Source organism: Marmota flaviventris, unplaced genomic scaffold, assembly GCF_047511675.1.
Source record: "Marmota flaviventris isolate mMarFla1 unplaced genomic scaffold, mMarFla1.hap1 Scaffold_480, whole genome shotgun sequence".
In the NCBI taxonomy this organism is placed as follows: Eukaryota; Metazoa; Chordata; class Mammalia; order Rodentia; family Sciuridae; genus Marmota; species Marmota flaviventris.
In genome coordinates this window covers 1-27,571 of record NW_027288297.1, presented here as the reverse complement: position 1 = coordinate 27,571, position 27,571 = coordinate 1, and the positions used below count along the sequence as shown (strand labels likewise).

The 27,571-nt window shown below is 57.1% G+C and overlaps 26 non-coding genes across 26 annotated transcripts; all 26 read left to right on the top strand.

Annotated features, from left to right (window-relative positions):
• Positions 1–597: 597 nt before the first annotated feature.
• On the top strand, positions 598–691 carry LOC139704295 (small nucleolar RNA SNORD116). Its single transcript, XR_011706290.1, has one exon. It is a non-coding gene; the product is annotated as a small nucleolar RNA SNORD116 (small nucleolar RNA).
• A 971-nt stretch (positions 692–1,662) lies between these two features.
• On the top strand, positions 1,663–1,756 carry LOC139704274 (small nucleolar RNA SNORD116). The gene has a single exon (XR_011706269.1). It is a non-coding gene; the product is annotated as a small nucleolar RNA SNORD116 (small nucleolar RNA).
• Positions 1,757–2,714: 958 nt separating this feature from the next.
• LOC139704302 (small nucleolar RNA SNORD116) lies at positions 2,715–2,808 on the top strand. The gene has a single exon (XR_011706297.1). It is a non-coding gene; the product is annotated as a small nucleolar RNA SNORD116 (small nucleolar RNA).
• A 971-nt stretch (positions 2,809–3,779) lies between these two features.
• LOC139704273 (small nucleolar RNA SNORD116) lies at positions 3,780–3,873 on the top strand. The gene has a single exon (XR_011706268.1). It is a non-coding gene; the product is annotated as a small nucleolar RNA SNORD116 (small nucleolar RNA).
• A 958-nt stretch (positions 3,874–4,831) lies between these two features.
• Positions 4,832–4,925, top strand: LOC139704291 (small nucleolar RNA SNORD116). The gene has a single exon (XR_011706286.1). It is a non-coding gene; the product is annotated as a small nucleolar RNA SNORD116 (small nucleolar RNA).
• Positions 4,926–5,893: 968 nt separating this feature from the next.
• Positions 5,894–5,987, top strand: LOC139704288 (small nucleolar RNA SNORD116). The gene has a single exon (XR_011706283.1). It is a non-coding gene; the product is annotated as a small nucleolar RNA SNORD116 (small nucleolar RNA).
• A 958-nt stretch (positions 5,988–6,945) lies between these two features.
• LOC139704281 (small nucleolar RNA SNORD116) lies at positions 6,946–7,039 on the top strand. Its single transcript, XR_011706276.1, has one exon. It is a non-coding gene; the product is annotated as a small nucleolar RNA SNORD116 (small nucleolar RNA).
• Positions 7,040–8,014: 975 nt separating this feature from the next.
• LOC139704258 (small nucleolar RNA SNORD116) lies at positions 8,015–8,108 on the top strand. The gene has a single exon (XR_011706253.1). It is a non-coding gene; the product is annotated as a small nucleolar RNA SNORD116 (small nucleolar RNA).
• Positions 8,109–9,066: 958 nt separating this feature from the next.
• On the top strand, positions 9,067–9,160 carry LOC139704249 (small nucleolar RNA SNORD116). The gene has a single exon (XR_011706244.1). It is a non-coding gene; the product is annotated as a small nucleolar RNA SNORD116 (small nucleolar RNA).
• A 971-nt stretch (positions 9,161–10,131) lies between these two features.
• On the top strand, positions 10,132–10,225 carry LOC139704272 (small nucleolar RNA SNORD116). The gene has a single exon (XR_011706267.1). It is a non-coding gene; the product is annotated as a small nucleolar RNA SNORD116 (small nucleolar RNA).
• A 958-nt stretch (positions 10,226–11,183) lies between these two features.
• On the top strand, positions 11,184–11,277 carry LOC139704294 (small nucleolar RNA SNORD116). Its single transcript, XR_011706289.1, has one exon. It is a non-coding gene; the product is annotated as a small nucleolar RNA SNORD116 (small nucleolar RNA).
• Positions 11,278–12,248: 971 nt separating this feature from the next.
• Positions 12,249–12,342, top strand: LOC139704271 (small nucleolar RNA SNORD116). The gene has a single exon (XR_011706266.1). It is a non-coding gene; the product is annotated as a small nucleolar RNA SNORD116 (small nucleolar RNA).
• A 958-nt stretch (positions 12,343–13,300) lies between these two features.
• Positions 13,301–13,394, top strand: LOC139704270 (small nucleolar RNA SNORD116). Its single transcript, XR_011706265.1, has one exon. It is a non-coding gene; the product is annotated as a small nucleolar RNA SNORD116 (small nucleolar RNA).
• Positions 13,395–14,362: 968 nt separating this feature from the next.
• On the top strand, positions 14,363–14,456 carry LOC139704287 (small nucleolar RNA SNORD116). Its single transcript, XR_011706282.1, has one exon. It is a non-coding gene; the product is annotated as a small nucleolar RNA SNORD116 (small nucleolar RNA).
• A 958-nt stretch (positions 14,457–15,414) lies between these two features.
• On the top strand, positions 15,415–15,508 carry LOC139704248 (small nucleolar RNA SNORD116). Its single transcript, XR_011706243.1, has one exon. It is a non-coding gene; the product is annotated as a small nucleolar RNA SNORD116 (small nucleolar RNA).
• A 971-nt stretch (positions 15,509–16,479) lies between these two features.
• On the top strand, positions 16,480–16,573 carry LOC139704269 (small nucleolar RNA SNORD116). Its single transcript, XR_011706264.1, has one exon. It is a non-coding gene; the product is annotated as a small nucleolar RNA SNORD116 (small nucleolar RNA).
• Positions 16,574–17,531: 958 nt separating this feature from the next.
• On the top strand, positions 17,532–17,625 carry LOC139704246 (small nucleolar RNA SNORD116). The gene has a single exon (XR_011706241.1). It is a non-coding gene; the product is annotated as a small nucleolar RNA SNORD116 (small nucleolar RNA).
• A 975-nt stretch (positions 17,626–18,600) lies between these two features.
• On the top strand, positions 18,601–18,694 carry LOC139704257 (small nucleolar RNA SNORD116). The gene has a single exon (XR_011706252.1). It is a non-coding gene; the product is annotated as a small nucleolar RNA SNORD116 (small nucleolar RNA).
• Positions 18,695–19,652: 958 nt separating this feature from the next.
• LOC139704247 (small nucleolar RNA SNORD116) lies at positions 19,653–19,746 on the top strand. Its single transcript, XR_011706242.1, has one exon. It is a non-coding gene; the product is annotated as a small nucleolar RNA SNORD116 (small nucleolar RNA).
• Positions 19,747–20,717: 971 nt separating this feature from the next.
• Positions 20,718–20,811, top strand: LOC139704268 (small nucleolar RNA SNORD116). The gene has a single exon (XR_011706263.1). It is a non-coding gene; the product is annotated as a small nucleolar RNA SNORD116 (small nucleolar RNA).
• Positions 20,812–21,769: 958 nt separating this feature from the next.
• LOC139704304 (small nucleolar RNA SNORD116) lies at positions 21,770–21,863 on the top strand. Its single transcript, XR_011706299.1, has one exon. It is a non-coding gene; the product is annotated as a small nucleolar RNA SNORD116 (small nucleolar RNA).
• Positions 21,864–22,834: 971 nt separating this feature from the next.
• Positions 22,835–22,928, top strand: LOC139704267 (small nucleolar RNA SNORD116). The gene has a single exon (XR_011706262.1). It is a non-coding gene; the product is annotated as a small nucleolar RNA SNORD116 (small nucleolar RNA).
• A 958-nt stretch (positions 22,929–23,886) lies between these two features.
• On the top strand, positions 23,887–23,980 carry LOC139704306 (small nucleolar RNA SNORD116). Its single transcript, XR_011706301.1, has one exon. It is a non-coding gene; the product is annotated as a small nucleolar RNA SNORD116 (small nucleolar RNA).
• A 968-nt stretch (positions 23,981–24,948) lies between these two features.
• Positions 24,949–25,043, top strand: LOC139704256 (small nucleolar RNA SNORD116). The gene has a single exon (XR_011706251.1). It is a non-coding gene; the product is annotated as a small nucleolar RNA SNORD116 (small nucleolar RNA).
• Positions 25,044–26,004: 961 nt separating this feature from the next.
• Positions 26,005–26,097, top strand: LOC139704260 (small nucleolar RNA SNORD116). Its single transcript, XR_011706255.1, has one exon. It is a non-coding gene; the product is annotated as a small nucleolar RNA SNORD116 (small nucleolar RNA).
• A 972-nt stretch (positions 26,098–27,069) lies between these two features.
• Positions 27,070–27,164, top strand: LOC114082052 (small nucleolar RNA SNORD116). Its single transcript, XR_003580906.2, has one exon. It is a non-coding gene; the product is annotated as a small nucleolar RNA SNORD116 (small nucleolar RNA).
• Positions 27,165–27,571: the final 407 nt, after the last annotated feature.

Genomic DNA, 27,571 nt, shown 5'->3' with positions numbered 1-27,571 from the left:
GGAATGGAGGACAGGAACAAGGCGGAAGTGGAATGTTGCAGTAGGCAGACCCTTCGTGATGCCTGTAAGGTGCGCAATGCGAAGCCTGTAGCGAACTATCCTCCCAAGATGGCGCGCGCAAGTTCTCCGGGTGTGTGGCCGTAGCCCCCAGATGTGCGGTTCTCGATTAGCTCTCTGTATATTGGAGATGCAGGAGAGTATATCCTGAGCATTGAGGATTTTCCTCAGCCTACAGGAAGCTGGCATCGGAGAGGAGGGGCCTGGCACCGGGCCTTTGTTCTCATGGTTGCTTGTCGTTTGTGTGCACTCTTCAGGCGGAGACGGCGAGCGAGAAGGCTTCTTGGTGGCAGATTGGAGCGTGCCCACCTGTGCTGAGGCCCTTGGGTCCTTTTTTCTGGTTGGAATGACTGTGTTCGTGACTGGGACAAAGGCCGGTGCGTGGTGAAGACGGTAAGATTGGTTTGTCCACCTCCACCACGTCAAGGCAGTTGTAGGAGGATATGCAAGATTGGCGTGGGAATACCGCCCCCCAAATGTGCTCGGTCGGGCCCAGGCCCGGCCAGGGGCGTGGACGCGGTTGGTGCGTCCGGCGTGCTTGGATCGATGATGAGTCCTCCAATAACATTCCTTGGAAAAGCTGAACAAAATGAGTGAAAATCCACTACCGTCTCGCTCATCGTGACTGAGGTCCAGCACGTTGGCAGAGGCAGAGGCAGAGTTGGCAGGGGCCAGGGATAGCTGCTGGGGCTTCCAATACTTGTCCTCCCCATGAGCGAAATCCTAGGCCCGGCCAATGTGGAAAGGTGGGCTGTGGCCCTGTTCATGTGCGTGTGGCCGCTGAGTATTCTTGGCTGAGCAGAATGAGATGCTCAGCAGAATCAGGCCTGCTGGGGGAACAAGAGGTGTGAGGTGTCCAAGCGCCCTCTTTTAAAAGGTTGGGATGTCTTGGAGGTAAGAGGTGGCCTGGAGAGGGCTAGCCCTGGCCCTCCCTTTCTTATAGGAGCAGTGGGTGAGGGTGCAGCAGACATTCTTGCAGCGGTCAGCCGGGTGGAGTGTGGAGGTTAGAGGGGAGGACAGGTACAAGACGGATGTGGAAAATTGCAGCAGGCATTCCCCGGGTGAGGCCTAGAAGGTGCGGAAAGGGAGGCCTATAGCAAATTATCCTCCCAAGATGGTGCACCCAAGTTCCCCATGTGTGTGGATCTAGCCCCCAGGTGCAGGATTGTGGATCAGCTCTCTGTGGATTGGGGATGCAAGACAGTGTATGGTGAGCATTGGGGAGTATACTCAGCCGACAGGAAGCTGGTATCAGGGAAGAGAGCCTTGGCATCGGGCCATTGTCCTCATGGTTGCTTTTCATTTGTGTACACTCTTCAGGACAAGGTGGCGGGCGAGGGAGGCGTGCCTGGTGGCTGAGTGGAGCGTGTCCACCTGTGCTGAGGCCGTGGGGTCCTGTTTTGTGTTTGGCATCCCTGTGTTCGCGACTGGGAAACAGGCCGGAGGGTGGCCAAGACGGTAAGCTTGGCTGGTCCACCTCCCCCGTGCCAAGCCAGTTGTTGTAGGCTATGAGGGTTGGTGTGGAAATACCATCCCAATGATTGTGCTCGGTCGGGCCGCGGCCCGGCCAGGGACGTGGACGCGGTTGGTGCGTCCGGCGTGCTTGGATCGATGATGAGTCCTCCAATAACATTCCTTGGAAAAGCTGAACAAAATGAGTGAAAACCCATTACCGTCTCGCTCATCGTGACTGAGGTCCGGCACGTTGGCATAGACAGAGACAGAGGTGGCAGGGTCCAGGGAGAGCTGCCGGGGCTTCCAAAACTTGTGCTCCTCATATGCGAATTCCTAGGCCAGGCCGATGCCCACAGCTGAGCTGTGGCTCCGTCCATGTGCGTGTGGCCGCTCGGCATTTTGGCTGAGCCGAATCAGGTGCTCGAAGGGGCTATGCCTACTGGGGCAACAGAGATGTGAGGTGTCCAAGCGCCCTCTTTTAAAAGGTTGGGATGACTTGGAGGCACGAGGTTCTCTGTAGGCACGAGGCATAGCCGTGGCCCTTCTTTTCCTGATGGGACCACTGGGTCAGTGTGTAGCATACGTTATGTCAGGGACAGCGGGGTGGAGTGGAGGACAGGAACATGGCGGAAGTGGAATGTTGCAGTAGGCAGACCCTTGGTGATGCGTGTAAGGTGCGCAATGCGAAGCCTGTAGCGAACTATCCTCCCAAGATGGCGCGCGCAATTTCTCCGGGTGTGTGGCCGTAGCCCCCAGATGTGCGGTTCTCGATTAGCTCTCTGTATATTGGGGATGCAGGAGAGTATATCCTGAGCATTGAGGATTTTCCTCAGCCTACAGGAAGCTGGCATCGGAGAGGAGGGGCCTGGCACCGGGCCTTTGTTCTCATGGTTGCTTGTCGTTTGTGTGCACTCTTCAGGAGGAGACGGCGAGCGAGAAGGCTTCCTGGTGGCAGATTGGAGCGTGCCCACCTGTGCTGAGGCCCTTGGGTCCTTTTTTCTGGTTGGAATGCCTGTGTTCGTGACTGGGACAAATGCCGGTGCGTGGTGAAGACGGTAAGATTTGTTTCTCCACCTCCACCATGTCAAGGCAGTTGTTGGAGGATATGCAGGATTGGCGTGGAAATACCGCCCCCCAAATGTGCTCGGTCGGGCCCAGGCCCGGCCAGGGGCGTGGACGCGGTTGGTGCGTCCGGCGTGCTTGGATCGATGATGAGTCCTCCAATAACATTCCTTGGAAAAGCTGAACAAAATGAGTGAAAACCCACTACCGTCTCGCTCATCGTGACTGAGGTCCAGCACGTTGGCAGAGGCAGAGGCAGAGTTGGCAGGGGCCAGGGATAGCTGCCGGGGCTTCCAATACTTGTCCTCCCCATGAGCGAAATCCTAGGCCCGGCCAATGTGGAAAGGTGGGCTGTGGCCCTGTTCATGTGCGTGTGGCCGCTGAGTATTCTTGGCTGAGCAGAATGAGATGCTCAGCAGAATCAGGCCTGCTGGGGGAACAAGAGGTGTGAGGTGTCCAAGCGCCCTCTTTTAAAAGGTTGGGATGTCTTGGAGGTAAGAGGTGGCCTGGAGAGGGCTAGCCCTGGCCCTCCCTTTCTTATAGGAGCAGTGGGTGAGGGTGCAGCAGACATTCTTGCAGCGGTCAGCCGGGTGGAGTGTGGAAGTTAGAGGGGAGGACAGGTACAAGACGGATGTGGAAAATTGCAGCTGGCGTACCCCGGGTGAAGCCTAGAAGGTGCGGAAAGGGAGGCCAATAGCAAACTATCCTCCCAAGATGGTGCACCCAAGTTCCCCGTGTGTGTGGATCTAGCCCCCAGGTGCAGGATTGTGGATCAGCTCTCTGTGGATTGGGGATGCAAGACAGTGTATGGTGAGCATTGGGGAGTATACTCAGCCGACAGGAAGCTGGTATCAGGGAAGAGAGCCTTGGCATCGGGCCATTGTCCTCATGGTTGCTTTTCATTTGTGTACACTCTTCAGGACAAGGTGGCGGGCGAGGGAGGCGTGCCTGGTGGCTGAGTGGAGCGTGTCCACCTGTGCTGAGGCCGTGGGGTCCTGTTTTGTGTTTGGCATCCCTGTGTTCGCGACTGGGAAACAGGCCGGAGCGTGGCCAAGACGGTAAGCTTGGCTGGTCCACCTCCCCCGTGCCAAGCCAGTTGTTGTAGGCTATGAGGGTTGGTGTGGAAATACCATCCCAATGACTGTGCTCGGTCGGGCCGCGGCCCGGCCAGGGACGTGGACGCGGTTGGTGCGTCCGGCGTGCTTGGATCGATGATGAGTCCTCCAATAACATTCCTTGGAAAAGCTGAACAAAATGAGTGAAAACCCATTACCGTCTCGCTCATCGTGACTGAGGTCCGGCACGTTGGCATAGACAGAGACAGAGTTGGCAGGGTCCAGGGAGAGCTGCCGGGGCTTCCAAAACTTGTGCTCCTCATATGCGAATTCCTAGGCCAGGCCGATGCCCACAGCTGAGCTGTGGCTCCGTCCATGTGCGTGTGGCCGCTCGGCATTTTGGCTGAGCCGAATCAGGTGCTCGAAGGGGCTATGCCTACTGGGGCAACAGAGATGTGAGGTGTCCAAGCGCCCTCTTTTAAAAGGTTGGGATGACTTGGAGGCACGAGGTTCTCTGTAGGCACGAGGCATAGCCGTGGCCCTTCTTTTCCTGATGGGACCACTGGGTCAGTGTGTAGCATACGTTATGTCAGGGACACCGGGGTGGAGTGGAGGACAGGAATAAGGCGGAAGTGGAATGTTGCAGTAGGCAGACCCTTGGTGATGCCTGTAAGGTGCGCAATGCGAAGCCTGTAGCGAACTATCCTCCCAAGATGGCGCGCGCAAGTTCTCCGGGTGTGTGGCCATAGCCCCCAGATGTGCGGTTCTCGATTAGCTCTCTGTATATTGGGGATGCAGGAGAGTATATCCTGAGCATTGAGGATTTTCCTCAGCCTACAGGAAGCTGGCATCAGAGAGGAGGGGCCTGGCACCGGGCCTTTGTTCTCATGGTTGCTTGTCGTTTGTGTGCACTCTTCAGGAGGAGACGGCGAGCGAGAAGGCTTCCTGGTGGCAGATTGGAGCGTGCCCACCTGTGCTGAGGCCCTTGGGTCCTTTTTTCTGGTTGGAATGCCTGTGTTCGTGACTGGGACAAAGGCCGGTGCGTGGTGAAGACGGTAAGATTTGTTTGTCCACCTCCACCATGTCAAGGCAGTTGTTGGAGGATATGCAGGATTGGCGTGGAAATACCGCCCCCCAAATGTGCTCGGTCGGGCCCAGGCCCGGCCAGGGGCGTGGATGCGGTTGGTGCGTCCGGCGTGCTTGGATCGATGATGAGTCCTCCAATAACATTCCTTGGAAAAGCTGAACAAAATGAGTGAAAACCCACTACCGTCTCGCTCATCGTGACTGAGGTCCAGCACGTTGGCAGAGGCAGAGACAGAGTTGGCAGGGGCCAGGGATAGCTGCCGGGGCTTCCAATACTTGTCCTCCCCATGAGCGAAATCCTAGGCCCGGCCAATGTGGAAAGGTGGGCTGTGGCCCTGTTCATGTGCGTGTGGCCGCTGAGTATTCTTGGCTGAGCAGAATGAGATGCTCAGCAGAATCAGGCCTGCTGGGGGAACAAGAGGTGTGAGGTGTCCAAGCGCCCTCTTTTAAAAGGTTGGGATGTCTTGGAGGTAAGAGGTGGCCTGGAGAGGGCTAGCCCTGGCCCTCCCTTTCTTATAGGAGCAGTGGGTGAGGGTGCAGCAGACATTCTTGCAGCGGTCAGCGGGGTGGAGTGTGGAGGTTAGAGGGGAGGACAGGTACAAGGCAGATGTGGAAAATTGCAGCAGGCATACCCCGGGTGAAGCCAGAAGGTGCGGAAAGGGAGGCCAATAGCAAACTATCCTCCCAAGATGGCGCACCCAAGTTCCCCGTGTGTGGATCTAGCCCCCAGGTGCAGGATTGTGGATGAGCTCTCTGTGGATTGGGGATGCAAGACAGTGTATGGTGAGCATTGGGGAGGATACTCAGCCGACAGGAAGCTGGTATCAGGGAAGAGAGCCTTGGCATCGGGCCATTGTCCTCATGGTTGCTTTTCATTTGTGTACACTCTTCAGGACAAGGTGGCGGGCGAGGGAGGCGTGCCTGGTGGCTGAGTGGAGCGTGTCCACCTGTGCTGAGGCCGTGGGGTCCTGTTTTGTGTTTGGCATCCCTGTGTTCGCGACTGGGAAACAGGCCGGAGCGTGGCCAAGACGGTAAGCTTGGCTGGGCCACCTCCCCCGTGCCAAGCCACTTGTTCTAGGCTATGAGGGTTGGTGTGGAAATACCATCCGAATGACTGTGCTCGGTCGGGCCGCGGCCCGGCCAGGGACGTGGACGCGTTTGGTGCATCCGGCGTGCTTGGATCGATGATGAGTCCTCCAATAACATTCCTTGGAAAAGCTGAACAAAATGAGTGAAAACCCATTACCGTCTCGCTCATTGTGACTGAGGTCCCGCACGTTGGCATAGTCAGAGACAGAGGTGGCAGGGTCCAGGGAGAGCTGCCGGGGCTTCCAATACTTGTCCTCCTCATATGCGAATTCCTAGTCCAGGCCGATGCCCACAGCTGAGCTGTGACTCCGTCCATGTGCATGTGGCCGCTCGGCATTTTGGCTGAGCCGAATCAGGTGCTCGAAGGGGCTATGCCTACTGGGGCAACAGAGATGTGAGGTGTCCAAGCGCCCTCTTTTAAAAGGTTGGGATGACTTGGAGGCACGAGGTTCTCTGTAGGCACGAGGCATAGCCGTGGCCCTTCGTTTCCTGATGGGATCACTGGGTGAGTGTGTAGCATACGTTATCTCAGGGACAGCGGGGTGGAATGGAGGACAGGAACAAGGCGGAAGTGGAATGTTGCAGTAGGCAGACCCTTCGTGATGCCTGTAAGGTGCGCAATGCGAAGCCTGTAGCGAACTATCCTCCCAAGATGGCGCGCGCAAGTTCTCCGGGTGTGTGGCCGTAGCCCCCAGATGTGCGGTTCTCGATTAGCTCTCTGTATATTGGAGATGCAGGAGAGTATATCCTGAGCATTGAGGATTTTCCTCAGCCTACAGGAAGCTGGCATCGGAGAGGAGGGGCCTGGCACCGGGCCTTTGTTCTCATGGTTGCTTGTCGTTTGTGTGCACTCTTCAGGCGGAGACGGCGAGCGAGAAGGCTTCTTGGTGGCAGATTGGAGCGTGCCCACCTGTGCTGAGGCCCTTGGGTCCTTTTTTCTGGTTGGAATGCCTGTGTTCGTGACTGGGACAAAGGCCGGTGCGTGGTGAAGACGGTAAGATTTGTTTGTCCACCTCCACCATGTCAAGGCAGTTGTTGGAGGATATGCAGGATTGGCGTGGAAATACCGCCCCCCAAATGTGCTCGGTCGGGCCCAGGCCCGGCCAGGGGCGTGGACGCGGTTGGTGCGTCCGGCGTGCTTGGATCGATGATGAGTCCTCCAATAACATTCCTTGGAAAAGCTGAACAAAATGAGTGAAAACCCACTACCGTCTCGCTCATCGTGACTGAGGTCCAGCACGTTGGTAGAGGCAGAGGCAGAGGCAGAGTTGGCAGGGGCCAGGGATAGCTGCCGGGGCTTCCAATACTTGTCCTCCCCATGAGCGAAATCCTAGGCCCGGCCAATGTGGAAAGGTGGGCTGTGGCCCTGTTCATGTGCGTGTGGCCGCTGAGTATTCTTGGCTGAGCAGAATGAGATGCTCAGCAGAATCAGGCCTGCTGGGGGAACAAGAGGTGTGAGGTGTCCAAGCGCCCTCTTTTAAAAGGTTGGGATGTCTTGGAGGTAAGAGGTGGCCTGGAGAGGGCTAGCCCTGGCCCTCCCTTTCTTATAGGAGCAGTGGGTGAGGGTGCAGCAGACATTCTTGCAGCGGTCAGCGGGGTGGAGTGTGGAGGTTAGAGGGGAGGACAGGTACAAGGCAGATGTGGAAAATTGCAGCAGGCATACCCCGGGTGAAGCCTAGAAGGTGCGGAAAGGGAGGCCAATAGCAAACTATCCTCCCAAGATGGCGCACCCAAGTTCCCCGTGTGTGGATCTAGCCCCCAGGTGCAGGATTGTGGATGAGCTCTCTGTGGATTGGGGATGCAAGACAGTGTATGGTGAGCATTGGGGAGGATACTCAGCCGACAGGAAGCTGGTATCAGGGAAGAGAGCCTTGGCATCGGGCCATTGTCCTCATGGTTGCTTTTCATTTGTGTACACTCTTCAGGACAAGGTGGCGGGCGAGGGAGGCGTGCCTGGTGGCTGAGTGGAGCGTGTCCACCTGTGCTGAGGCCGTGGGGTCCTGTTTTGTGTTTGGCATCCCTGTGTTCGCGACTGGGAAACAGGCCGGAGCGTGGCCAAGACGGTAAGCTTGGCTGGGCCACCTCCCCCGTGCCAAGCCAGTTCTTCTAGGCTATGAGGGTTGGTGTGGAAATACCATCCGAATGACTGTGCTCGGTCGGGCCGCGGCCCGACCAGAGACGTGGATGCGTTTGGTGCATCCGGCGTGCTTGGAGCGATGATGAGTCCTCCAATAACATTCCTTGGAAAAGCTGAACAAAATGAGTGAAAACCCATTACCGTCTCGCTCATTGTGACTGAGGTCCCGCACGTTGGCATAGTCAGAGACAGAGGTGGCAGGGTCCAGGGAGAGCTGCCGGGGCTTCCAATACTTGTCCTCCTCATATGCGAATTCCTAGTCCAGGCCGATGCCCACAGCTGAGCTGTGACTCCGTTCATGTGCATGTGGCCGCTCGGCATTTTGGCTGAGCCGAATCAGGTGCTCGAAGGGGCTATGCCTACTGGGGCAACACAGATGTGAGGTGTCCAAGCGCCCTCTTTTAAAAGGTTGGGATGACTTGGAGGCACGAGGTTCTCTGTAGGCACGAGGCATAGCCGTGGCCCTTCGTTTCCTGATGGGATCACTGGGTGAGTGTGTAGCATACGTTATCTCAGGGACAGCGGGGTGGAATGGAGGACAGGAACAAGGCGGAAGTGGAATGTTGCAGTAGGCAGACCCTTCGTGATGCCTGTAAGGTGCGCAATGCGAAGCCTGTAGCGAACTATCCTCCCAAGATGGCGCGCGCAAGTTCTCCGGGTGTGTGGCCGTAGCCCCCAGATGTGCGGTTCTCGATTAGCTCTCTGTATATTGGAGATGCAGGAGAGTATATCCTGAGCATTGAGGATTTTCCTCAGCCTACAGGAAGCTGGCATCGGAGAGGAGGGGCCTGGCACCGGGCCTTTGTTCTCATGGTTGCTTGTCGTTTGTGTGCACTCTTCAGGCGGAGACGGCGAGCGAGAAGGCTTCTTGGTGGCAGATTGGAGCGTGCCCACCTGTGCTGAGGCCCTTGTGTCCTTTTTTCTGGTTGGAATGACTGTGTTCGTGACTGGGACAAAGGCCGGTGCGTGGTGAAGACGGTAAGATTGGTTTGTCCACCTCCACCACGTCAAGGCAGTTGTAGGAGGATGTGCAAGATTGGCGTGGAAATACCGTCCCCCAAATGTGCTCGGTCGGGCCCAGGCCCGGCCAGGGGCGTGGACGCGGTTGGTGCGTCCGGCGTGCTTGGATCGATGATGAGTCCTCCAATAACATTCCTTGGAAAAGCTGAACAAAATGATTGAAAACCCACTACCGTCTCGCTCATCGTGACTGAGGTCCAGCACGTTGGCAGAGGCAGAGGCAGAGTTGGCAGGGGCCAGGGATAGCTGCCGGGGCTTCCAATACTTGTCCTCCCCATGAGCGAAATCCTAGGCCCGGCCAATGTGGAAAGGTGGGCTGTGGCCCTGTTCATGTGCGTGTGGCCGCTGAGTATTCTTGGCTGAGCAGAATGAGATGCTCAGCAGAACCAGGCCTGCTGGGGGAACAAGAGGTGTGAGGTGTCCAAGCGCCCTCTTTTAAAAGGTTGGGATGTCTTGGAGGTAAGAGGTGGCCTGGAGAGGGCTAGCCCTGGCCCTCCCTTTCTTATAGGAGCAGTGGGTGAGGGTGCAGCAGACATTCTTGCAGCGGTCAGCCGGGTGGAGTGTGGAAGTTAGAGGGGAGGACAGGTACAAGACGGATGTGGAAAATTGCAGCTGGCATACCCCGGGTGAAGCCTAGAAGGTGCGGAAAGGGAGGCCTATAGCAAACTATCCTCCCAAGATGGTGCACCCAAGTTCCCCGTGTGTGTGGATCTAGCCCCCAGGTGCAGGATTGTGGATCAGCTCTCTGTGGATTGGGGATGCAAGACAGTGTATGGTGAGCATTGGGGAGTATACTCAGCCGACAGGAAGCTGGTATCAGGGAAGAGAGCCTTGGCATCGGGCCATTGTCCTCATGGTTGCTTTTCATTTGTGTACACTCTTCAGGACAAGGTGGCGGGTGAGGGAGGCGTGCCTGGTGGCTGAGTGGAGCGTGTCCACCTGTGCTGAGGCCGTGGGGTCCTGTTTTGTGTTTGGCATCCCTGTGTTCGCGACTGGGAAACAGGCCGGAGCGTGGCCAAGACGGTAAGCTTGGCTGGGCCACGTCCCCCGTGCCAAGCCAGTTGTTCTAGGCTATGAGGGTTGGTGTGGAAATACCATCCGAATGACTGTGCTCGGTCGGGCCGCGGCCCGGCCAGGGACGTGGACGCGGTTGGTGCATCCGGCGTGCTTGGATCGATGATGAGTCCTCCAATAACATTCCTTGGAAAAGCTGAACAAAATGAGTGAAAACCCATTACCGTCTCGCTCATCGTGACTGAGGTCCGGCACGTTGGCATAGACAGAGACAGAGGTGGCAGGGTCCAGGGAGAGCTGCCGGGGCTTCCAAAACTTGTGCTCCTCATATGCGAATTCCTAGTCCAGGCCGATGCCCACAGCTGAGCTGTGGCTCCGTCCATGTGCGTGTGGCCGCTCGGCATTTTGGCTGAGCCGAATCAGGTGCTCGAAGGGGCTATGCCTACTGGGGCAACAGAGATGTGAGGTGTCCAAGCGCCCTCTTTTAAAAGGTTGGGATGACTTGGAGGCACGAGGTTCTCTGTAGGCACGAGGCATAGCCGTGGCCCTTCTTTTCCTGATGGGACCACTGGGTCAGTGTGTAGCATACGTTATCTCAGGGACAGCGGGGTGGAGTGGAGGACAGGAACAAGGCGGAAGTGGAATGTTGCAGTAGGCAGACCCTTGGTGATGCCTGTAAGGTGCGCAATGCGAAGCCTGTAGCGAACTATCCTCCCAAGATGGCGCGCGCAAGTTCTCCGGGTGTGTGGCCGTAGCCCCCAGATGTGCGGTTCTCGATTAGCTCTCTGTATATTGGGGATGCAGGAGAGTATATCCTGAGCATTGAGGATTTTCCTCAGCCTACAGGAAGCTGGCATCGGAGAGGAGGGGCCTGGCACCGGGCCTTTGTTCTCATGGTTGCTTGTCGTTTGTGTGCACTCTTCAGGAGGAGACGGCGAGCGAGAAGGCTTCCTGGTGGCAGATTGGAGCGTGCCCACCTGTGCTGAGGCCCTTGGGTCCTTTTTTCTGGTTGGAATGCCTGTGTTCGTGACTGGGACAAAGGCCGGTGCGTGGTGAAGACGGTAAGATTTGTTTGTCCACCTCCACCATGTCAAGGCAGTTGTTGGAGGATATGCAGGATTGGCGTGGAAATACCGCCCCCCAAATGTGCTCGGTCGGGCCCAGGCCCGGCCAGGGGCGTGGACGCGGTTGGTGCGTCCGGCGTGCTTGGATCGATGATGAGTCCTCCAATAACATTCCTTGGAAAAGCTGAACAAAATGAGTGAAAATCCACTACCGTCTCGCTCATCGTGACTGAGGTCCAGCACGTTGGCAGAGGCAGAGGCAGAGTTGGCAGGGGCCAGGGATAGCTGCCGGGGCTTCCAATACTTGTCCTCCCCATGAGCGAAATCCTAGGCCCGGCCAATGTGGAAAGGTGGGCTGTGGCCCTGTTCATGTGCGTGTGGCCGCTGAGTATTCTTGGCTGAGCAGAATGAGATGCTCAGCAGAATCAGGCCTGCTGGGGGAACAAGAGGTGTGAGGTGTCCAAGCGCCCTCTTTTAAAAGGTTGGGATGTCTTGGAGGTAAGAGGTGGCCTGGAGAGGGCTAGCCCTGGCCCTCCCTTTCTTATAGGAGCAGTGGGTGAGGGTGCAGCAGACATTCTTGCAGCGGTCAGCCGGGTGGAGTGTGGAGGTTAGATGGGAGGACAGGTACAAGACGGATGTGGAAAATTGCAGCAGGCATTCCCCGGGTGAGGCCTAGAAGGTGCGGAAAGGGAGGCCTATAGCAAACTATCCTCCCAAGATGGTGCACCCAAGTTCCCCATGTGTGTGGATCTAGCCCCCAGGTGCAGGATTGTGGATCAGCTCTCTGTGGATTGGGGATGCAAGACAGTGTATGGTGAGCATTGGGGAGTATACTCAGCCGACAGGAAGCTGGTATCAGGGAAGAGAGCCTTGGCATCGGGCCATTGTCCTCATGGTTGCTTTTCATTTGTGTACACTCTTCAGGACAAGGTGGCGGGCGAGGGAGGCGTGCCTGGTGGCTGAGTGGAGCGTGTCCACCTGTGCTGAGGCCGTGGGGTCCTGTTTTGTGTTTGGCATCCCTGTGTTCGCGACTGGGAAACAGGCCGGAGCGTGGCCAAGACGGTAAGCTTGGCTGGTCCACCTCCCCCGTGCCAAGCCAGTTGTTGTAGGCTATGAGGGTTGGTGTGGAAATACCATCCCAATGACTGTGCTCGGTCGGGCCGCGGCCCGGCCAGGGACGTGGACGCGGTTGGTGCGTCCGGCGTGCTTGGATCGATGATGAGTCCTCCAATAACATTCCTTGGAAAAGCTGAACAAAATGAGTGAAAACCCATTACCGTCTCGCTCATCGTGACTGAGGTCCGGCACGTTGGCATAGACAGAGACAGAGTTGGCAGGGTCCAGGGAGAGCTGCCGGGGCTTCCAAAACTTGTGCTCCTCATATGCGAATTCCTAGGCCAGGCCGATGCCCACAGCTGAGCTGTGGCTCCGTCCATGTGCGTGTGGCCGCTCGGCATTTTGGCTGAGCCGAATCAGGTGTTCGAAGGGGCTATGCCTACTGGGGCAACAGAGATGTGAGGTGTCCAAGCTCCCTCTTTTAAAAGGTTGGGATGACTTGGAGGCACGAGGTTCTCTGTAGGCACGAGGCATAGCCGTGGCCCTTCTTTTCCTGATGGGACCACTGGGTCAGTGTGTAGCATACGTTATGTCAGGGACACCGGGGTGGAGTGGAGGACAGGAATAAGGCGGAAGTGGAATGTTGCAGTAGGCAGACCCTTGGTGATGCCTGTAAGGTGCGCAATGCGAAGCCTGTAGCGAACTATCCTCCCAAGATGGCGCGCGCAAGTTCTCCGGGTGTGTGGCCGTAGCCCCCAGATGTGCGGTTCTCGATTAGCTCTCTGTATATTGGGGATGCAGGAGAGTATATCCTGAGCATTGAGGATTTTCCTCAGCCTACAGGAAGCTGGCATCAGAGAGGAGGGGCCTGGCACCGGGCCTTTGTTCTCATGGTTGCTTGTCGTTTGTGTGCACTCTTCAGGAGGAGACGGCGAGCGAGAAGGCTTCCTGGTGGCAGATTGGAGCGTGCCCACCTGTGCTGAGGCCCTTGGGTCCTTTTTTCTGGTTGGAATGCCTGTGTTCGTGACTGGGACAAAGGCCGGTGCGTGGTGAAGACGGTAAGATTTGTTTGTCCACCTCCACCATGTCAAGGCAGTTGTTGGAGGATATGCAGGATTGGCGTGGAAATACCGCCCCCCAAATGTGCTCGGTCGGGCCCAGGCCCGGCCAGGGGCGTGGATGCGGTTGGTGCGTCCGGCGTGCTTGGATCGATGATGAGTCCTCCAATAACATTCCTTGGAAAAGCTGAACAAAATGAGTGAAAACCCACTACCGTCTCGCTCATCGTGACTGAGGTCCAGCACGTTGGCAGAGGCAGAGACAGAGTTGGCAGGGGCCAGGGATAGCTGCCGGGGCTTCCAATACTTGTCCTCCCCATGAGCGAAATCCTAGGCCCGGCCAATGTGGAAAGGTGGGCTGTGGCCCTGTTCATGTGCGTGTGGCCGCTGAGTATTCTTGGCTGAGCAGAATGAGATGCTCAGCAGAATCAGGCCTGCTGGGGGAACAAGAGGTGTGAGGTGTCCAAGCGCCCTCTTTTAAAAGGTTGGGATGTCTTGGAGGTAAGAGGTGGCCTGGAGAGGGCTAGCCCTGGCCCTCCCTTTCTTATAGGAGCAGTGGGTGAGGGTGCAGCAGACATTCTTGCAGCGGTCAGCGGGGTGGAGTGTGGAGGTTAGAGGGGAGGACAGGTACAAGGCAGATGTGGAAAATTGCAGCAGGCATACCCCGGGTGAAGCCAGAAGGTGCGGAAAGGGAGGCCAATAGCAAACTATCCTCCCAAGATGGCGCACCCAAGTTCCCCGTGTGTGGATCTAGCCCCCAGGTGCAGGATTGTGGATGAGCTCTCTGTGGATTGGGGATGCAAGACAGTGTATGGTGAGCATTGGGGAGGATACTCAGCCGACAGGAAGCTGGTATCAGGGAAGAGAGCCTTGGCATCGGGCCATTGTCCTCATGGTTGCTTTTCATTTGTGTACACTCTTCAGGACAAGGTGGCGGGCGAGGGAGGCGTGCCTGGTGGCTGAGTGGAGCGTGTCCACCTGTGCTGAGGCCGTGGGGTCCTGTTTTGTGTTTGGCATCCCTGTGTTCGCGACTGGGAAACAGGCCGGAGCGTGGCCAAGACGGTAAGCTTGGCTGGGCCACCTCCCCCGTGCCAAGCCACTTGTTCTAGGCTATACGGGTTGGTGTGGAAATACCATCCGAATGACTGTGCTCGGTCGGGCCGCGGCCCGGCCAGGGACGTGGACGCGTTTGGTGCATCCGGCGTGCTTGGATCGATGATGAGTCCTCCAATAACATTCCTTGGAAAAGCTGAACAAAATGAGTGAAAACCCATTACCGTCTCGCTCATTGTGACTGAGGTCCCGCACATTGGCATAGTCAGAGACAGAGGTGGCAGGGTCCAGGGAGAGCTGCCGGGGCTTCCAATACTTGTCCTCCTCATATGCGAATTCCTAGTCCAGGCCGATGCCCACAGCTGAGCTGTGACTCCGTCCATGTGCATGTGGCCGCTCGGCATTTTGGCTGAGCCGAATCAGGTGCTCGAAGGGGCTATGCCTACTGGGGCAACAGAGATGTGAGGTGTCCAAGCGCCCTCTTTTAAAAGGTTGGGATGTCTTGGAGGCACGAGGTTCTCTGTAGGCACGAGGCATAGCCGTGGCCCTTCGTTTCCTGATGGGATCACTGGGTGAGTGTGTAGCATACGTTATCTCAGGGACAGCGGGGTGGAATGGAGGACAGGAACAAGGCGGAAGTGGAATGTTGCAGTAGGCAGACCCTTCGTGATGCCTGTAAGGTGCGCAATGCGAAGCCTGTAGCGAACTATCCTCCCAAGATGGCGCGCACAAGTTCTCCGGGTGTGTGGCCGTAGCCCCCAGATGTGCGGTTCTCGATTAGCTCTCTGTATATTGGAGATGCAGGAGAGTATATCCTGAGCATTGAGGATTTTCCTCAGCCTACAGGAAGCTGGCATCGGAGAGGAGGGGCCTGGCACCGGGCCTTTGTTCTCATGGTTGCTTGTCGTTTGTGTGCACTCTTCAGGCGGAGACGGCGAGCGAGAAGGCTTCTTGGTGGCAGATTGGAGCGTGCCCACCTGTGCTGAGGCCCTTGGGTCCTTTTTTCTGGTTGGAATGACTGTGTTCGTGACTGGGACAAAGGCCGGTGCGTGGTGAAGACGGTAAGATTGGTTTGTCCACCTCCACCACGTCAAGGCAGTTGTAGGAGGATATGCAAGATTGGCGTGGAAATACCGCCCCCCAAATGTGCTCGGTCGGGCCCAGGCCCGGCCAGGGGCGTGGACGCGGTTGGTGCGTCCGGCGTGCTTGGATCGATGATGAGTCCTCCAATAACATTCCTTGGAAAAGCTGAACAAAATGATTGAAAACCCACTACCGTCTCGCTCATCGTGACTGAGGTCCAGCACGTTGGCAGAGGCAGAGGCAGAGTTGGCAGGGGCCAGGGATAGCTGCCGGGGCTTCCAATACTTGTCCTCCCCATGAGCGAAATCCTAGGCCCGGCCAATGTGGAAAGGTGGGCTGTGGCCCTGTTCATGTGCGTGTGGCCGCTGAGTATTCTTGGCTGAGCAGAATGAGATGCTCAGCAGAACCAGGCCTGCTGGGGGAACAAGAGGTGTGAGGTGTCCAAGCGCCCTCTTTTAAAAGGTTGGGATGTCTTGGAGGTAAGAGGTGGCCTGGAGAGGGCTAGCCCTGGCCCTCCCTTTCTTATAGGAGCAGTGGGTGAGGGTGCAGCAGACATTCTTGCAGCGGTCAGCCGGGTGGAGTGTGGAAGTTAGAGGGGAGGACAGGTACAAGACGGATGTGGAAAATTGCAGCTGGCATACCCCGGGTGAAGCCTAGAAGGTGCGGAAAGGGAGGCCTATAGCAAACTATCCTCCCAAGATGGTGCACCCAAGTTCCCCGTGTGTGTGGATCTAGCCCCCAGGTGCAGGATTGTGGATCAGCTCTCTGTGGATTGGGGATGCAAGACAGTGTATGGTGAGCATTGGGGAGTATACTCAGCCGACAGGAAGCTGGTATCAGGGAAGAGAGCCTTGGCATCGGGCCATTGTCCTCATGGTTGCTTTTCATTTGTGTACACTCTTCAGGACAAGGTGGCGGGCGAGGGAGGCGTGCCTGGTGGCTGAGTGGAGCGTGTCCACCTGTGCTGAGGCCGTGGGGTCCTGTTTTGTGTTTGGCATCCCTGTGTTCGCGACTGGGAAACAGGCCGGAGGGTGGCCAAGACGGTAAGCTTGGCTGGTCCACCTCCCCCGTGCCAAGCCAGTAGTTGTAGGCTATGAGGGTTGGTGTGGAAATACCATCCCAATGACTGTGCTCGGTCGGGCCGCGGCCCGGCCAGGGACGTGGACGCGGTTGGTGCGTCCGGCGTGCTTGGATCGATGATGAGTCCTCCAATAACATTCCTTGGAAAAGCTGAACAAAATGAGTGAAAACCCATTACCGTCTCGCTCATCGTGACTGAGGTCCGGCACGTTGGCATAGACAGAGACAGAGGTGGCAGGGTCCAGGGAGAGCTGCCGGGGCTTCCAAAACTTGTGCTCCTCATATGCGAATTCCTAGGCCAGGCCGATGCCCACAGCTGAGCTGTGGATCCGTCCATGTGCGTGTGGCCGCTCGGCATTTTGGCTGAGCCGAATCAGGTGCTCGAAGGGGCTATGCCTACTGGGGCAACAGAGATGTGAGGTGTCCAAGCGCCCTCTTTTAAAAGGTTGGGATGACTTGGAGGCACGAGGTTCTCTGTAGGCACGAGGCATAGCCGTGGCCCTTCTTTTCCTGATGGGACCACTGGGTCAGTGTGTAGCATACGTTATGTCAGGGACAGCGGGGTGGAGTGGAGGACAGGAATAAGGCGGAAGTGGAATGTTGCAGTAGGCAGACCCTTGGAGATGCCTGTAAGGTGCGCAATGCGAAGCCTGTAGCGAACTATCCTCCCAAGATGGCGCGCGCAAGTTCTCCGGGTGTGTGGCCGTAGCCCCCAGATGTGCGGTTCTCGATTAGCTCTCTGTATATTGGGGATGCAGGAGAGTATATCCTGAGCATTGAGGATTTTCCTCAGCCTACAGGAAGCTGGCATCGGAGAGGAGGGGCCTGGCACCGGGCCTTTGTTCTCATGGTTGCTTGTCGTTTGTGTGCACTCTTCAGGAGGAGACGGCGAGCGAGAAGGCTTCTTGGTGGCAGATTGGAGCGTGCCCACCTGTGCTGAGGCCCTTGGGTCCTTTTTTCTGGTTGGAATGCCTGTGTTCGTGACTGGGACAAAGGCCGGTGCGTGGTGAAGACGGTAAGATTTGTTTGTCCACCTCCACCATGTCAAGGCAGTTGTTGGAGGATATGCAGGATTGGCGTGGAAATCCCGCCCCCCAAATGTGCTCGGTCGGGCCCAGGCCCGGCCAGGGGCGTGGACGCGGTTGGTGCGTCCGGCGTGCTTGGATCGATGATGAGTCCTCCAATAACATTCCTTGGAAAAGCTGAACAAAATGAGTGAAAACCCACTACCGTCTCGCTCATCGTGACTGAGGTCCAGCACGTTGGTAGAGGCAGAGGCAGAGGCAGAGTTGGCAGGGGCCAGGGATAGCTGCCGGGGCTTCCAATACTTGTCCTCCCCATGAGCGAAATCCTAGGCCCGGCCAATGTGGAAAGGTGGGCTGTGGCCCTGTTCATGTGCGTGTGGCCGCTGAGTATTCTTGGCTGAGCAGAATGAGATGCTCAGCAGAATCAGGCCTGCTGGGGGAACAAGAGGTGTGAGGTGTCCAAGCGCCCTCTTTTAAAAGGTTGGGATGTCTTGGAGGTAAGAGGTGGCCTGGAGAGGGCTAGCCCTGGCCCTCCCTTTCTTATAGGAGCAGTGGGTGAGGGTGCAGCAGACATTCTTGCAGCGGTCAGCGGGGTGGAGTGTGGAGGTTAGAGGGGAGGACAGGTACAAGGCAGATGTGGAAAATTGCAGCAGGCATACCCCGGGTGAAGCCTAGAAGGTGCGGAAAGGGAGGCCAATAGCAAACTATCCTCCCAAGATGGCGCACCCAAGTTCCCCGTGTGTGGATCTAGCCCCCAGGTGCAGGATTGTGGATGAGCTCTCTGTGGATTGGGGATGCAAGACAGTGTATGGTGAGCATTGGGGAGGATACTCAGCCGACAGGAAGCTGGTATCAGGGAAGAGAGCCTTGGCATCGGGCCATTGTCCTCATGGTTGCTTTTCATTTGTGTACACTCTTCAGGACAAGGTGGCGGGCGAGGGAGGCGTGCCTGGTGGCTGAGTGGAGCGTGTCCACCTGTGCTGAGGCCGTGGGGTCCTGTTTTGTGTTTGGCATCCCTGTGTTCGCGACTGGGAAACAGGCCGGAGCGTGGCCAAGACGGTAAGCTTGGCTGGGCCACCTCCCCCGTGCCAAGCCAGTTCTTCTAGGCTATGAGGGTTGGTGTGGAAATACCATCCGAATGACTGTGCTCGGTCGGGCCGCGGCCCGACCAGAGACGTGGATGCGTTTGGTGCATCCGGCGTGCTTGGAGCGATGATGAGTCCTCCAATAACATTCCTTGGAAAAGCTGAACAAAATGAGTGAAAACCCATTACCGTCTCGCTCATTGTGACTGAGGTCCCGCACGTTGGCATAGTCAGAGACAGAGGTGGCAGGGTCCAGGGAGAGCTGCCGGGGCTTCCAATACTTGTCCTCCTCATATGCGAATTCCTAGTCCAGGCCGATGCCCACAGCTGAGCTGTGACTCCGTTCATGTGCATGTGGCCGCTCGGCATTTTGGCTGAGCCGAATCAGGTGCTCGAAGGGGCTATGCCTACTGGGGCAACAGAGATGTGAGGTGTCCAAGCGCCCTCTTTTAAAAGGTTGGGATGACTTGGAGGCACGAGGTTCTCTGTAGGCACGAGGCATAGCCGTGGCCCTTCGTTTCCTGATGGGATCACTGGGTGAGTGTGTAGCATACGTTATCTCAGGGACAGCGGGGTGGAATGGAGGACAGGAACAAGGCGGAAGTGGAATGTTGCAGTAGGCAGACCCTTCGTGATGCCTGTAAGGTGCGCAATGCGAAGCCTGTAGCGAACTATCCTCCCAAGATGGCGCGCGCAAGTTCTCCGGGTGTGTGGCCGTAGCCCCCAGATGTGCGGTTCTCGATTAGCTCTCTGTATATTGGAGATGCAGGAGAGTATATCCTGAGCATTGAGGATTTTCCTCAGCCTACAGGAAGCTGGCATCGGAGAGGAGGGGCCTGGCACCGGGCCTTTGTTCTCATGGTTGCTTGTCGTTTGTGTGCACTCTTCAGGCGGAGACGGCGAGCGAGAAGGCTTCTTGGTGGCAGATTGGAGCGTGCCCACCTGTGCTGAGGCCCTTGTGTCCTTTTTTCTGGTTGGAATGACTGTGTTCGTGACTGGGACAAAGGCCGGTGCGTGGTGAAGACGGTAAGATTTGTTTGTCCACCTCCACCACGTCAAGGCAGTTGTAGGAGGATATGCAAGATTGGCGTGGAAATACCGTCCCCCAAATGTGCTCGGTCGGGCCCAGGCCCGGCCAGGGGCGTGGACGCGGTTGGTGCGTCCGGCGTGCTTGGATCGATGATGAGTCCTCCAATAACATTCCTTGGAAAAGCTGAACAAAATGATTGAAAACCCACTACCGTCTCGCTCATCGTGACTGAGGTCCAGCACGTTGGCAGAGGCAGAGGCAGAGTTGGCAGGGGCCAGGGATAGCTGCCGGGGCTTCCAATACTTGTCCTCCCCATGAGCGAAATCCTAGGCCCGGCCAATGTGGAAAGGTGGGCTGTGGCCCTGTTCATGTGCGTGTGGCCGCTGAGTATTCTTGGCTGAGCAGAATGAGATGCTCAGCAGAACCAGGCCTGCTGGGGGAACAAGAGGTGTGAGGTGTCCAAGCGCCCTCTTTTAAAAGGTTGGGATGTCTTGGAGGTAAGAGGTGGCCTGGAGAGGGCTAGCCCTGGCCCTCCCTTTCTTATAGGAGCAGTGGGTGAGGGTGCAGCAGACATTCTTGCAGCGGTCAGCCGGGTGGAGTGTGGAAGTTAGAGGGGAGGACAGGTACAAGACGGATGTGGAAAATTGCAGCTGGCATACCCCGGGTGAAGCCTAGAAGGTGCGGAAAGGGAGGCCTATAGCAAACTATCCTCCCAAGATGGTGCACCCAAGTTCCCCGTGTGTGTGGATCTAGCCCCCAGGTGCAGGATTGTGGATCAGCTCTCTGTGGATTGGGGATGCAAGACAGTGTATGGTGAGCATTGGGGAGTATACTCAGCCGACAGGAAGCTGGTATCAGGGAAGAGAGCCTTGGCATCAGGCCATTGTCCTCATGGTTGCTTTTCATTTGTGTACACTCTTCAGGACAAGGTGGCGGGCGAGGGAGGCGTGCCTGGTGGCTGAGTGGAGCGTGTCCACCTGTGCTGAGGCCGTGGGGTCCTGTTTTGTGTTTGGCATCCCTGTGTTCGCGACTGGGAAACAGGCCGGAGCGTGGCCAAGACGGTAAGCTTGGCTGGGCCACGTCCCCCGTGCCAAGCCAGTTGTTCTAGGCTATGAGGGTTGGTGTGGAAATACCATCCGAATGACTGTGCTCGGTCGGGCCGCGGCCCGGCCAGGGACGTGGACGCGGTTGGTGCATCCGGCGTGCTTGGATCGATGATGAGTCCTCCAATAACATTCCTTGGAAAAGCTGAACAAAATGAGTGAAAACCCATTACCGTCTCGCTCATCGTGACTGAGGTCCGGCACGTTGGCATAGACAGAGACAGAGGTGGCAGGGTCCAGGGAGAGCTGCCGGGGCTTCCAAAACTTGTGCTCCTCATATGCGAATTCCTAGTCCAGGCCGATGCCCACAGCTGAGCTGTGGCTCCGTCCATGTGCGTGTGGCCGCTCGGCATTTTGGCTGAGCCGAATCAGGTGCTCGAAGGGGCTATGCCTACTGGGGCAACAGAGATGTGAGGTGTCCAAGCGCCCTCTTTTAAAAGGTTGGGATGACTTGGAGGCACGAGGTTCTCTGTAGGCACGAGGCATAGCCGTGGCCCTTCTTTTCCTGATGGGACCACTGGGTCAGTGTGTAGCATACGTTATCTCAGGGACAGCGGGGTGGAGTGGAGGACAGGAACAAGGCGGAAGTGGAATGTTGCAGTAGGCAGACCCTTGGTGATGCCTGTAAGGTGCGCAATGCGAAGCCTGTAGCGAACTATCCTCCCAAGATGGCGCGCGCAAGTTCTCCGGGTGTGTGGCCGTAGCCCCCAGATGTGCGGTTCTCGATTAGCTCTCTGTATATTGGGGATGCAGGAGAGTATATCCTGAGCATTGAGGATTTTCCTCAGCCTACAGGAAGCTGGCATCGGAGAGGAGGGGCCTGGCACCGGGCCTTTGTTCTCATGGTTGCTTGTCGTTTGTGTGCACTCTTCAGGAGGAGACGGCGAGCGAGAAGGCTTCCTGGTGGCAGATTGGAGCGTGCCCACCTGTGCTGAGGCCCTTGGGTCCTTTTTTCTGGTTGGAATGCCTGTGTTCGTGACTGGGACAAAGGCCGGTGCGTGGTGAAGACGGTAAGATTTGTTTGTCCACCTCCACCATGTCAAGGCAGTTGTTGGAGGATATGTAGGATTGGCGTGGAAATACCGCCCCCCAAATGTGCTCGGTCGGGCCCAGGCCCGGCCAGGGGCGTGGACGCGGTTGGTGCGTCCGGCGTGCTTGGATCAATGATGAGTCCTCCAATAACATTCCTTGGAAAAGCTGAACAAAATGAGTGAAAATCCACTACCGTCTCGCTCATCGTGACTGAGGTCCAGCACGTTGGCAGAGGCAGAGGCAGAGTTGGCAGGGGCCAGGGATAGCTGCCGGGGCTTCCAATACTTGTCCTCCCCATGAGGGAAATCCTAGGCCCGGCCAATGTGGAAAGGTGGGCTGTGGCCCTGTTCATGTGCGTGTGGCCGCTGAGTATTCTTGGCTGAGCAGAATGAGATGCTCAGCAGAATCAGGCCTGCTGGGGGAACAAGAGGTGTGAGGTGTCCAAGTGCCCTCTTTTAAAAGGTTGGGATGTCTTGGAGGTAAGAGGTGGCCTGGAGAGGGCTAGCCCTGGCCCTCCCTTTCTTATAGGAGCAGTGGGTGAGGGTGCAGCAGACATTCTTGCAGCGGTCAGCCGGGTGGAGTGTGGAGGTTAGAGGGGAGGACAGGTACAAGACGGATGTGGAAAATTGCAGCAGGCATTCCCCGGGTGAGGCCTAGAAGGTGCGGAAAGGGAGGCCTATAGCAAACTATCCTCCCAAGATGGTGCACCCAAGTTCCCCATGTGTGTGGATCTAGCCCCCAGGTGCAGGATTGTGGATCAGCTCTCTGTGGATTGGGGATGCAAGACAGTGTATGGTGAGCATTGGGGAGTATACTCAGCCGACAGGAAGCTGGTATCAGGGAAGAGAGCCTTGGCATCGGGCCATTGTCCTCATGGTTGCTTTTCATTTGTGTACACTCTTCAGGACAAGGTGGCGGGCGAGGGAGGCGTGCCTGGTGGCTGAGTGGAGCGTGTCCACCTGTGCTGAGGCCGTGGGGTCCTGTTTTGTGTTTGGCATCCCTGTGTTCGCGACTGGGAAACAGGCCGGAGCGTGGCCAAGACGGTAAGCTTGGCTGGTCCACCTCCCCCGTGCCAAGCCAGTTGTTGTAGGCTATGAGGGTTGGTGTGGAAATACCATCCCAATGACTGTGCTCGGTCGGGCCGCGGCCCGGCCAGGGACGTGGACGCGGTTGGTGCGTCCGGCGTGCTTGGATCGATGATGAGTCCTCCAATAACATTCCTTGGAAAAGCTGAACAAAATGAGTGAAAACCCATTACCGTCTCGCTCATCGTGACTGAGGTCCGGCACGTTGGCATAGACAGAGACAGAGTTGGCAGGGTCCAGGGAGAGCTGCCGGGGCTTCCAAAACTTGTGCTCCTCATATGCGAATTCCTAGGCCAGGCCGATGCCCACAGCTGAGCTGTGGCTCCGTCCATGTGCGTGTGGCCGCTCGGCATTTTGGCTGAGCCGAATCAGGTGTTCGAAGGGGCTATGCCTACTGGGGCAACAGAGATGTGAGGTGTCCAAGCTCCCTCTTTTAAAAGGTTGGGATGACTTGGAGGCACGAGGTTCTCTGTAGGCACGAGGCATAGCCGTGGCCCTTCTTTTCCTGATGGGACCACTGGGTCAGTGTGTAGCATACGTTATGTCAGGGACAGCGGGGTGGAGTGGAGGACAGGAATAAGGCGGAAGTGGAATGTTGCAGTAGGCAGACCCTTGGTGATGCCTGTAAGGTGCGCAATGCGAAGCCTGTAGCGAACTATCCTCCCAAGATGGCGCGCGCAAGTTCTCCGGGTGTGTGGCCGTAGCCCCCAGATGTGCGGTTCTCGATTAGCTCTCTGTATATTGGGGATGCAGGAGAGTATATCCTGAGCATTGAGGATTTTCCTCAGCCTACAGGAAGCTGGCATCGGAGAGGAGGGGCCTGGCACCGGGCCTTTGTTCTCATGGTTGCTTGTCGTTTGTGTGCACTCTTCAGGAGGAGACGGCGAGCGAGAAGGCTTCCTGGTGGCAGATTGGAGCGTGCCCACCTGTGCTGAGGCCCTTGGGTCCTTTTTTCTGGTTGGAATGCCTGTGTTCGTGACTAGGACGAAGGCCGGTGCGTGGTGAAGACGGTAAGATTTGTTTGTCCACCTCCACCATGTCAAGGCAGTTGTTGGAGGATATGCAGGATTGGCGTGGAAATACCGCCCCCCAAATGTGCTCGGTCGGGCCCAGGCCCGGCCAGGGGCGTGGATGCGGTTGGTGCGTCCGGCGTGCTTGGATCGATGATGAGTCCTCCAATAACATTCCTTGGAAAAGCTGAACAAAATGATTGAAAACCCACTACCGTCTCGCTCATCGTGACTGAGGTCCAGCACGTTGGCAGAGGCAGAGGCAGAGTTGGCAGGGGCCAGGGATAGCTCCCGGGGCTTCCAATACTTGTCCTCCCCATGAGCGAAATCCTAGGCCCGGCCAATGTGGAAAGGTGGGCTGTGGCCCTGTTCATGTGCGTGTGGCCGCTGAGTATTCTTGGCTGAGCAGAATGAGATGCTCAGCAGAATCAGGCCTGCTGGGGGAACAAGAGGTGTGAGGTGTCCAAGCGCCCTCTTTTAAAAGGTTGGGATGTCTTGGAGGTAAGAGGTGGCCTGGAGAGGGCTAGCCCTGGCCCTCCCTTTCTTATAGGAGCAGTGGGTGAGGGTGCAGCAGACATTCTTGCAGCGGTCAGCGGGGTGGAGTGTGGAGGTTAGAGGGGAGGACAGGTACAAGGCAGATGTGGAAAATTGCAGCAGGCATACCCCGGGTGAAGCCAGAAGGTGCGGAAAGGGAGGCCAATAGCAAACTATCCTCCCAAGATGGCGCACCCAAGTTCCCCGTGTGTGGATCTAGCCCCCAGGTGCAGGATTGTGGATCAGCTCTCTGTGGATTGGGGATGCAAGACAGTGTATGGTGAGCATTGGGGAGGATACTCAGCCGACAGGAAGCTGGTATCAGGGAAGAGAGCCTTGGCATCGGGCCATTGTCCTCATGGTTGCTTTTCATTTGTGTACACTCTTCAGGACAAGGTGGCGGGCGAGGGAGGCGTGCCTGGTGGCTGAGTGGAGCGTGTCCACCTGTGCTGAGGCCGTGGGGTCCTGTTTTGTGTTTGGCATCCCTGTGTTCGCGACTGGGAAACAGGCCGGAGCGTGGCCAAGACGGTAAGCTTGGCTGGGCCACGTCCCCCGTGCCAAGCCAGTTGTTCTAGGCTATGAGGGTTGGTGTGGAAATACCATCCGAATGACTGTGCTCGGTCGGGCCGCGCCCGGCCAGGGACGTGGACGCGTTTGGTGCATCCGGCCGTGCTTGGATCGATGATGAGTCCTCCAATAACATTCCTTGGAAAAGCTGAACAAAATGAGTGAAAACCCCATGACCGTCTCGCTCATTGTGACTGAGGTCCCGCACGTTGGCATAGTCAGAGACAGAGGTGGCAGGGTCCAGGGAGAGCTGCCGGGGCTTCCAATACTTGTCCTCCTCATATGCGAATTCCTAGTCAGGCCGATGCCCACAGCTGAGCTGTGAACTCCGTCCATGTGCATGTGGCCGCTCGGCATTTTGGCTGAGCCGAATCAGGTGCTCGAAGGGGCTATGCCTACTGGGGCAACAGAGATGTGAGGTGTCCAAGCGCCCTCTTTTAAAAGGTTGGGATGACTTGGAGGCACGAGGTTCTCTGTAGGCACGAGGGCATAGCCGTGGCCCTTCGTTTCCTGATGGGATCACTGGGTGAGTGTGTAGCATACGTTATCTCAGGGACAGCGGGGTGGAATGGAGGACAGGAACAAGGCGGAAGTGGAATGTTGCAGTAGGCAGACCCTTCGTGATGCCTGTAAGGTGCGCAATGCGAAGCCTGTAGCGAACTATCCTCCCAAGATGGCGCGCGCAAGTTCTCCGGGTGTGTGGGCCGTAGCCCCCAGATGTGCGGTTCTCGATTAGCTCTCTGTATATTGGAGATGCAGGAGAGTATATCCTGAGCATTGAGGATTTTCCTCAGCCTACAGGAAGCTGGCATCGGAGAGGAGGGGCCTGGCACCGGGGCCTTTGTTCTCATGGTTGCTTGTCGTTTGTGTGCACTCTTCAGGCGGAGACGGCGAGCGAGAAGGCTTCTTGGTGGCAGATTGGAGCGTGCCCACCTGTGCTGAGGCCCTTGTGTCCTTTTTTCTGGTTGGAATGACTGTGTTCGTGACTGGGACAAAGGCCGGTGCGTGGTGAAGACGGTAAGATTGGTTTGTCCACCTCCACCACGTCAAGGCAGTTGTAGGAGGATATGCAAGATTGGCGTGGAAATACCGCCCCCCAAATGTGCTCGGTCGGGCCCAGGCCCGGCCAGGGGCGTGGACGCGGTTGGTGCGTCCGGCGTGCTTGGATCGATGATGAGTCCTCCAATAACATTCCTTGGAAAAGCTGACAAAATGATTGAAAACCCACTACCGTCTCGCTCATCGTGACTGAGGTCCAGCACGTTGGCAGAGGCAGAGGCAGAGTTGGCAGGGGCCAGGGATAGCTGCCGGGGCTTCCAATACTTGTCCTCCCCATGAGCGAAATCCTAGGCCCGGCCAATGTGGAAAGGTGGGCTGTGGCCCTGTTCATGTGCGTGTGGCCGCTGAGTATTCTTGGCTGAGCAGAATGAGATGCTCAGCAGAACCAGGCCTGCTGGGGGAACAAGAGGTGTGAGGTGTCCAAGCGCCCTCTTTTAAAAGGTTGGGATGTCTTGGAGGTAAGAGGTGGCCTGGAGAGGGCTAGCCCTGGCCCTCCCTTTCTTATAGGAGCAGTGGGTGAGGGTGCAGCAGACATTCTTGCAGCGGTCAGCCGGGTGGAGTGTGGAAGTTAGAGGGGAGGACAGGTACAAGACGGATGTGGAAAATTGCAGCTGGCATACCCCGGGTGAAGCCTAGAAGGTGCGGAAAGGGAGGCCTATAGCAAACTATCCTCCCAAGATGGTGCACCCAAGTTCCCCGTGTGTGTGGATCTAGCCCCCAGGTGCAGGATTGTGGATCAGCTCTCTGTGGATTGGGGATGCAAGACAGTGTATGGTGAGCATTGGGGAGTATACTCAGCCGACAGGAAGCTGGTATCAGGGAAGAGAGCCTTGGCATCGGGCCATTGTCCTCATGGTTGCTTTTCATTTGTGTACACTCTTCAGGACAAGGTGGCGGGCGAGGGAGGCGTGCCTGGTGGCTGAGTGGAGCGTGTCCACCTGTGCTGAGGCCGTGGGGTCCTGTTTTGTGTTTGGAATCCCTGTGTTCGCGACTGGGAAACAGGCCGGAGGGTGGGCCAAGACGGTAAGCTTGGCTGGTCCACCTCCCCCGTGCCAAGCCAGTTGTTGTAGGCTATGAGGGTTGGTGTGGAAATACCATCCCAATGACTGTGCTCGGTCGGGCCGCGGCCCGGCCAGGGACGTGGACGCGGTTGGTGCGTCCGGCGTGCTTGGATCGATGATGAGTCCTCCAATAACATTCCTTGGAAAAGCTGAACAAAATGAGTGAAAACCCCATTACCGTCTCGCTCATCGTGACTGAGGTCCGGCACGTTGGCATAGACAGAGACAGAGGTGGCAGGGTCCAGGGAGAGCTGCCGGGGCTTCCAAAACTTGTGCTCCTCATATGCGAATTCCTAGGCCAGGCCGATGCCCACAGCTGAGCTGTGGATCCGTCCATGTGCGTGTGGCCGCTCGGCATTTTGGCTGAGCCGAATCAGGTGCTCGAAGGGGCTATGCCTATGGGGCAACAGAGATGTGAGGTGTCCAAGCGCCCTCTTTTAAAAGGTTGGGATGACTTGGAGGCACGAGGTTCTCTGTAGGCACGAGGCATAGCCGTGGCCCTTCTTTTCCTGATGGGACCACTGGGTCAGTGTGTAGCATACGTTATGTCAGGGACAGCGGGGTGGAGTGGAGGACAGGAATAAGGCGGAAGTGGAATGTTGCAGTAGGCA